Raw genomic sequence first — 7,637 nt, forward strand, 5'->3', positions numbered from 1 at the left:
GTAGCTGCATCAACTTCCAGAATACCTGCTACCTTCCCAGACATCATCCTTTGAGTTGGGTTTTGATGCTCATTTGCAGCCATAGTCTCAATAAGATTATAAGCCTCAGTATAGCTTTTGGCCCACAAGGCGCCTCCAGCTGCTGCATCGAGCATAGGCCAAGATTGGGCCCCCAATCCATTACAGAAACCAGTGATCACCATCTAATCAGGCATACCATGATGTGGACACTTTCTCAACATCTCCTTGTAGCGCTCCCAAGCTTCGCACATGGATTCTGTAGGCTGCTGCACAAACTGAGTAAGAGCACTCCTCATAGCCGCAGTCTTCGCCATTGGATAAAACTTCACCAGAAACTTCTATGCAAGATCATGCCAAGTAGTGATGGACCCAGCTGGTTCAGAATGTAACCATTCCTTAGCTTTATCCCTCAGTGAGAATGGGAAAAGCCTCAGCTTGATAGCCTCATCAGTCACACCATTATATTTAAAAGTACTACAAATCTCGATAAAATTCCTGATGTGCATGTTGACGTCTTCAGTCGTAGCCCCTCTGAAAGAAACGGAATTCTGCACCATCTGAATGGTGCCCAGCTTGATTTCAAAGTTATTGGCCTCAATAGTCGGATGCATGATGCTTGACTGAATGTCATCAATTTTAGGCCGAGAAAAATCCCTAAGAGCTGGATCTGCTGGAACTATACGATCACCCATGATTACTGGTTCTTTCTGCTCACTTTCTGTATCCGAATCTTCAAAATCAATCTTCTCCGGAATACAAAGAACTTCATCTATCTCCTCAGCCGTATCTAAAGTCCTCTTGCGAGTGCGAGAACGTGTTTGCATAAACGCTCGCTAAAGTACCTAAAACACAATCGGATACAATAAGTAACACGTCTTAATCAATAAGTCCTAATGACCACTGATGGTAAGTACATAAACTAAACAAATACGCCGAGTCCCCGGCAGCGGCGCCAAAAACTTGTTAGGGAGGAAACATGCGCTAATAATACACGCAAGTATACGCGTTCGCAACTAATATAGAATCCTTTCTAGTTCATTCCCACAGAGACTCAGACTAATTATGTTCAATTAACACTCACTCACCAATGTATAATTACTTCTCAATGTCAAGACAATAACACTTAGATTTGATTAACTAATTATTAACTAAAATTAACTACGAGAATTAAGCACTTAATTGACACTTGAATTAACAATATTAAACACTCATGAGATCACAACTTCATTACTACTTCCTTCAATAGTTATTGTTATTACCCTTAGCATGTAACAGTGATGATATTAATCGAACAACACGAAACTGATGAAAGCCAACTTTCATTGTACTAATACCATTCTACCAAGCATCCACAATTAAGATAGAAGTTGAATAGGCATCAATTATGTTGAGACCCTATATGTCTACAGAATTTGACAACATAATGATTTAAGCACAAGTTATTCCTTATGATTACACGGGGCAAGTAAAACGGTTAGAGATACCCATTAATCATGCATACACATACATGAACCTATGCTAGCATGGCAATTTCTAAACCTCAAGATCCACCGTCGCTTCATAAGAGATTAACACCCTATCTTATATGTTCACGACGCACATAAGACGAATAAGCACAACCAATACTAGATATCATACAATCATCACACACTAAGGTATTAAACAACTAACTAAAGAATTCCATAGTAAATCCGTTACGACCCCATGATCACGATTAGCCTATGATTGAACTCATCGTCACCATGGGTTCATACGAAAACATGATAATAACACACGAGAATAATAACTAAAACTACTTATATTAAACCAGAGTACGTCACAAGAGTAAATAGGTTCAAAGTAAAGAAAACTAGCATCCAACGTTACAATGAAATAAAGAATCACAAGAAAATATGCTTCCTCTTCGTTGTGATGTGCTAAAACGGTCTTCTTCCTTATCTCCTCACTCCTTGATTAATACTACGATTCAACACTATGTGAAACGTCTCTGAAAACTACTTATATAGGAGTCCCAAAAAACCCAGCTATCTCAGAAGTTGGAAGCTCAACAGAATTAGGAGTCTAAAAATAATAATTTAAATTTCCATCCCTGAGCGGCCGCTCAGCAATCCTGAGCGGGCGCTCTGCTTCCTGAGCGGTCGCTCAGCTTCCTGAGCGGTCGCTCAGCAGAGCTGAGCGGGCGCTCAGACCCCTTCTGGAAAAAAAACTCTATTTTTGCTCCCGTTCTTTGCTGCATTCTGCTCCTATCTTCCCACGCGCAATGCCAAACACATGCCAAGGATTATTCTTGATGAAATCTCTCCACAAACGCAAGTAATACCCTGAAATACACAAACACTAGAAAAACGCATCAAATACACAAAATACTTGATTTCAAGACATCAATTCAAGCCATTATAAGACGTTCTAAGTGGTATAAAATGCCACTTATCAATAGTTTAAAAGATTTTTAACATCCATCACTTTAACGACTGGGATTTTCGCAATATATGTATTAGAATAAAATATAGCTTTATGACATAATTGTGGATTATGTGGAATTTTGGGTATAAAATATTAAGTTATATAAATTTTTGGTTTAAATTAAATTTATGTGCAATAGTATTAAGGAACGGTCAAAGTCTCGTTCGAATTTGATGAGTCAGCTAAGGGCTTAAACTGTGATTGTGGGGCCGTCAAGTAGAATGGGAACCGTTATTCAAAAGATGGATTAAAAGAGGATTATGTGCTAAGGTGTATGGATAATTGTGGTGATTATCATTATATGAATATGTGTTATTTCTGAGTACGTGTGTGAATTTGTGAATTCGTGAGGTTTTAAATGTTTTTAAAAGGATTTATTTGATTTAAAAAGGGATTTATTGGTGGGATTTATTGGTCCTTATATATTTTTAGTAAATTATTAAAATGCGATCAAGGTGTGAGATTTGTTTTGTTATCTCTAAAATAGTCCAAAGGACTTTTTAAAAAATGATAGCTGGAATTGTTTGAATGTTCTGATATTTTAAAATGATTTAATGGAGTTTATTTCTATTATTTGGGATTTATTTGTAAAATCCATAGAAATTAATTTGTCCACTCAATAATTATTTCAAAATACGGGGAGAGAACTAATTTTATATTCTTTGATTTAAAATATAATTGTGGCACCTTTTATTTATAAAAGAAAATTTTTATTATTATTTAAATGCACGAAAAGAGTTTTCTGCATAAAGAAAATCAAAAAATTGTTTGTATTTGTGCAAGGACAAAATTGCCCCTGCCACAAATTTATATACCCACCCCCTTTTTCTTTCGTTTCTCTCTTCCGCCCCGGTTGTCTCTCTCTCACTCTCGAACATCTCTCTGTCTCAGTATACTCTTTTTCTCTCTCTTCAATCTCTCCTTAATTTCTCTTCTATTTTTGATTTCAAACCCATGTTTATGGAGGGTTTTTCTTCCTTTATATATATATATATATATAGATGCATGTAGTTATATTCGAGTTTTTAAAAACCCCAAATTGGGTTATTTGGTTCTTTTGGTTCAGTTTTGGTGAGATCAAAGGGGAATTTGATTCTTATAATCTTTGATGATTGATTCTGTGATTGCATGCTTGTTTTAGAGTTAAAACCGATTAATGGTGGAGCTTCAGTTGGAAACCCTGAAATGGGGATCCACCGTGCTTTGCCGCCATCGACGGTGAACCTCCGGTGAGCCGACCAGGACAATGATGTACATTAGTTTAAGAATCCCACAAAATATTTCTTTTAAACTTGTGTCCTTGCATGCATGTCGATTTTTAGGTTGAATAACTCGTGTTTAGCTTCGGGTTTTAAAGGAAATGATTTAAATGGTTGTTGATCATTAGAGTTTGGTTTAGATCGAGTTTAACTCTTGATATTTGACCTTGCGAGCTGATTTGATTAGTTGCATGTTGTTTTGGTTGAAAAAGCCGAATGGTGCTTTAGTTTTGAAAAGAAAATGGTTCGAATTATTTGGTTAATTTGATGTGATTCACGATTTTGATTATATGGCGAATTTAAGTTTGATTACGTGTTTGTTGATGATTCATTTGGATCATTCTAGATTAGTGGTCGCATGCATGTGCTTGTTCATGGATTTTTTTAGAATTCTAGAGTCTAATTTACTAAGAGTAATCCAAATTGGTATTTGGCTTAAGATTGAGCAATTGATTAGTAGAAATTCTAATTGCATTTTGATTTTGATTTAAAAAATGGAATGGAACTCTAGGTCAAAGGAATTTGGTTCGAATTATGTGATATATACGATTGGTATGATTTTGTTCATGGGTATTAAGTCAAAGTAGGTTTGGTTTTTATCTAAAAGTATGCATGTTAATGTTAAGTGATTGCATGTTGATTTTTATTTGATTTATCATGTTGTTTTGGTTTGAATTTTTGGATAAAAAGAAAGGGGGAATAAGTTGTTTATCAAGAATGCTTGATATTTCAGTGATCATAAATATTTGAATGATTGATGTGGTTGATTGTATTAGAAAGGTAAGAGTAATTACGAGTACGTCATGTCCGACTCTCAACGAGTTAGTGAATAGGTGGTATCCGGTATCGAGTTATTCAAATCGGTAATTATTTGCTAAGTGTAAAGCTTTGAGATAGTTGGTGATATAAAGAGTATAATAGTATATCTTATTATGTGCTACGTGTATGTATACGTATAAAAGATAAATGTTTATTGCGATTGGGGTAGAAGTTAGACTGTAATAACTCGAATTTTTGAGACTTTGTAAAAACGTTTAATGAATAGTAACCCTGACAGTCGGGGAAAACTTTTTAGCCCACACTATGTTGCACATGAGGAAATGAGATTCGAAGTTGATATTATGATTATACATACCAAATGAGTGTATGTAAATGCTATTAGTTTTCGAAGAAAACGAACTTTGAAAAACGATCATATTTACGGATAATCGAGGATTACGGGAATCACAATATAATGACGAATTTAAAACCCTACAGATTTATATCATGGTATGGTAATTCAAAACATAAGGAATAAATAAGAAAGGATTTACATCGCGAACCAGTTACGAGAAATTATTACGGAAACGTTTAAGCGACCGAACAAACGCGTAAACAATTAAATAAATGTAACGCACTAACTAACCATGGTATAAAAGTAACCATGGTTACTTTATCAAATAGTGAGCTAGAGATATAGGATGATCAACCAAGAGATAGAGAATAGCAAGCTAAAGGGCTAAGCTAATTAGCTTAGCTTGTAAAATAGAAAGCCTAGCTAGAATTGTCCAAGGATTTGGTAACAAAAATCAATCCTAGGATATAAACTAGAGAATAAAAATCAATTACAAGCTATCACTTGCATTATTTCCAAGAAGCAACCAAGGAAGCAACACAAAAATTCTCTCTCTCCCAAGAACATCACCATTCGGCCCCTTCCCCTTAAACCAAGAATTCAAAATCAAAACACCAAGCTCTAGCCATGGATAAATCCTCCCATTAATTATCAAGATTCATACCACCTAAACTAAGGTAAGATAAATCTTTGAGCTCTTTTTATCAAGGTTTGATGGGTGAAATAAATTTAACAAAGATGATAGTGAATAGTGTGAATAGTAACTCTTCTTTGGTTTCTTGATTTTAATGGTTGTTTTAGGTTCCAAAAACCATACTAAGCACTCCCAAGACTTCACCATCATCAAGAATACATATCAAGCTCTCAAGAAAGGTATAAATCTTTGACCCAACCTTACTTAAGATTTAAGTTCAAGATTTCTTTTAGAATATAATTGTAAACCTAGTTTTGATGGAAGTATTGTTGTAATCTTGATATTTAGCTAAGTGGATTTAAGGTTTATTATTGTTGCCTCAATAACATCGTGTTCTTGAGAGGATTTAGTGTGGTGATGATGATATGTTGATTGTTGGTGGTAGTATAAAGATTTAAGGCATAAAAGAAACTCCGATCGTGACCGTAATCTCGCTAAAATGAACAAAACGTAACTTTAAGTTCTGCAGAAGGTCCCGAAGATGTGAACTGTAGTTTCTTAAAAATAACCCTTTATTATGATATACAATGTTATAAGGATCCTTTAGGTGCTTGAATCTCTTGATTCCGATTTACGAATCAAAAGTTATGGCCATTTTACTAAAAGTGATTTATGTGACAAAAACTGCTACGAATTACGAACTTTGAAAATAAAAAGGATCGACTTAAAAATGTTCATAAATCATGAAATTTTTACAGAGAGTAGTATATTGAGTTTTATAACTTCCATAAAAATTTCAAATGAAATTAATGATTTTTCAATTTAATAAAAATACCGGAGCCGAGCCCGCGCGATTAGAGAACCGTAGAATCCATAAGCGGAGCCGACAACGAAAATGAAAACAGATATAAGATACTTTGAAAAAGGAAGTGACCATAATGGAAATAAGGACTTAAGAAAATAATAAGGGTAATATATGTTAATAGGGTTCATAATAAGTAGTGCATGAGTGTGAGTCACCGTAAATTAGAACGGGACCTAAAAAAACGAATTATGTTTATGATTATAGATTTCCGAGCGGAACCTAGAGCATCCTTCACCTCAAGATACCCAGACAAGTTTACGGACCCGACTCATTTACTGTTGTGTTATGAAAGTATTGTTTTATTATCATTGCATAAATACCATACTTACCATTATACGTAATAATTGAATTTTTCACATAATGTAACGTTGTTGTACGATAAGTATATATCGTAAAATGTTTGATTCCGCTTTAAGCGTGACGTATAATTATAAGACCAAGAGTCGGTCGGGATTTTAAGTTAAAAACCCGGGAATCATTCTGGTGATATTATAGGACAATTAAAAATCCATATTAGAACGTTTTAAGGGACTCAACGTCCACTTACGAAATATTAAATACCTCGAACTTTTATTAAAACGATTTCCAAAGACCGTATTCCCTCAACTATAATTTACCATTCGAATATTAAATATTTATTAACTATTCATTTATTATGGAGGAAGTGTTCTCCAGTTAATAATTATTTCAAACTCGATTAAATATTAAAGATTATTATTTTACGTAAACATTAATTAGTTGAGGAATATTATTTTAAATATTCTTTTAAAGTAAACTCATTCGAGGTTTAATTGTTTATTGATTAATATTTAATTATTTATTATTTATTAAATGATTATTTATGATTTAAAAATCATAAAACCTGATTTAAAATACTTTTTGATTTTCGAAAAATCATTCGAATAATTTCCGAATGTCGGAGAATATTATCTCGACTTATTTTAAATATTTTGATCTTAGTTTCAAAAGAAACTCCCCCTTATTTACTTATCTGTTGACAACGGTCAACTCACATCCTTAGTACTTCCTCCGAAAACTTTCAGAAGTACATATATATGAGGTAAAGTTGTGCCTATCAACAAGCCAAACGCTTGGGGGAACTTTGATATGGTTCGATGATTCCAAATATATGATAGGATTTCCTAAACGAGAAAGGAGGGGTAGGCTCCAAGTACTTCATGTATTGTATAGACTGTCGGTACTGTAGGACACGGTACTATATGTACCTAAGGACCTGCGAAGTGTGTGTATACCCGAAATGAGGACACATAGCCCGTATGT

At 34.3% G+C, this 7,637-nt stretch overlaps 1 non-coding gene across 1 annotated transcript; it reads left to right on the forward strand.

Moving 5' to 3' along the window:
- Positions 1-213: 213 nt before the first annotated feature.
- LOC141694283 (small nucleolar RNA R71) lies at positions 214-320 on the forward strand. The gene has a single exon (XR_012563603.1). It is a non-coding gene; the product is annotated as a small nucleolar RNA R71 (small nucleolar RNA).
- Positions 321-7,637: the final 7,317 nt, after the last annotated feature.

The sequence above is a fragment of the Apium graveolens genome, chromosome 10 (genome assembly GCF_009905375.1).
Source record: "Apium graveolens cultivar Ventura chromosome 10, ASM990537v1, whole genome shotgun sequence".
In the NCBI taxonomy this organism is placed as follows: Eukaryota; Viridiplantae; Streptophyta; class Magnoliopsida; order Apiales; family Apiaceae; genus Apium; species Apium graveolens.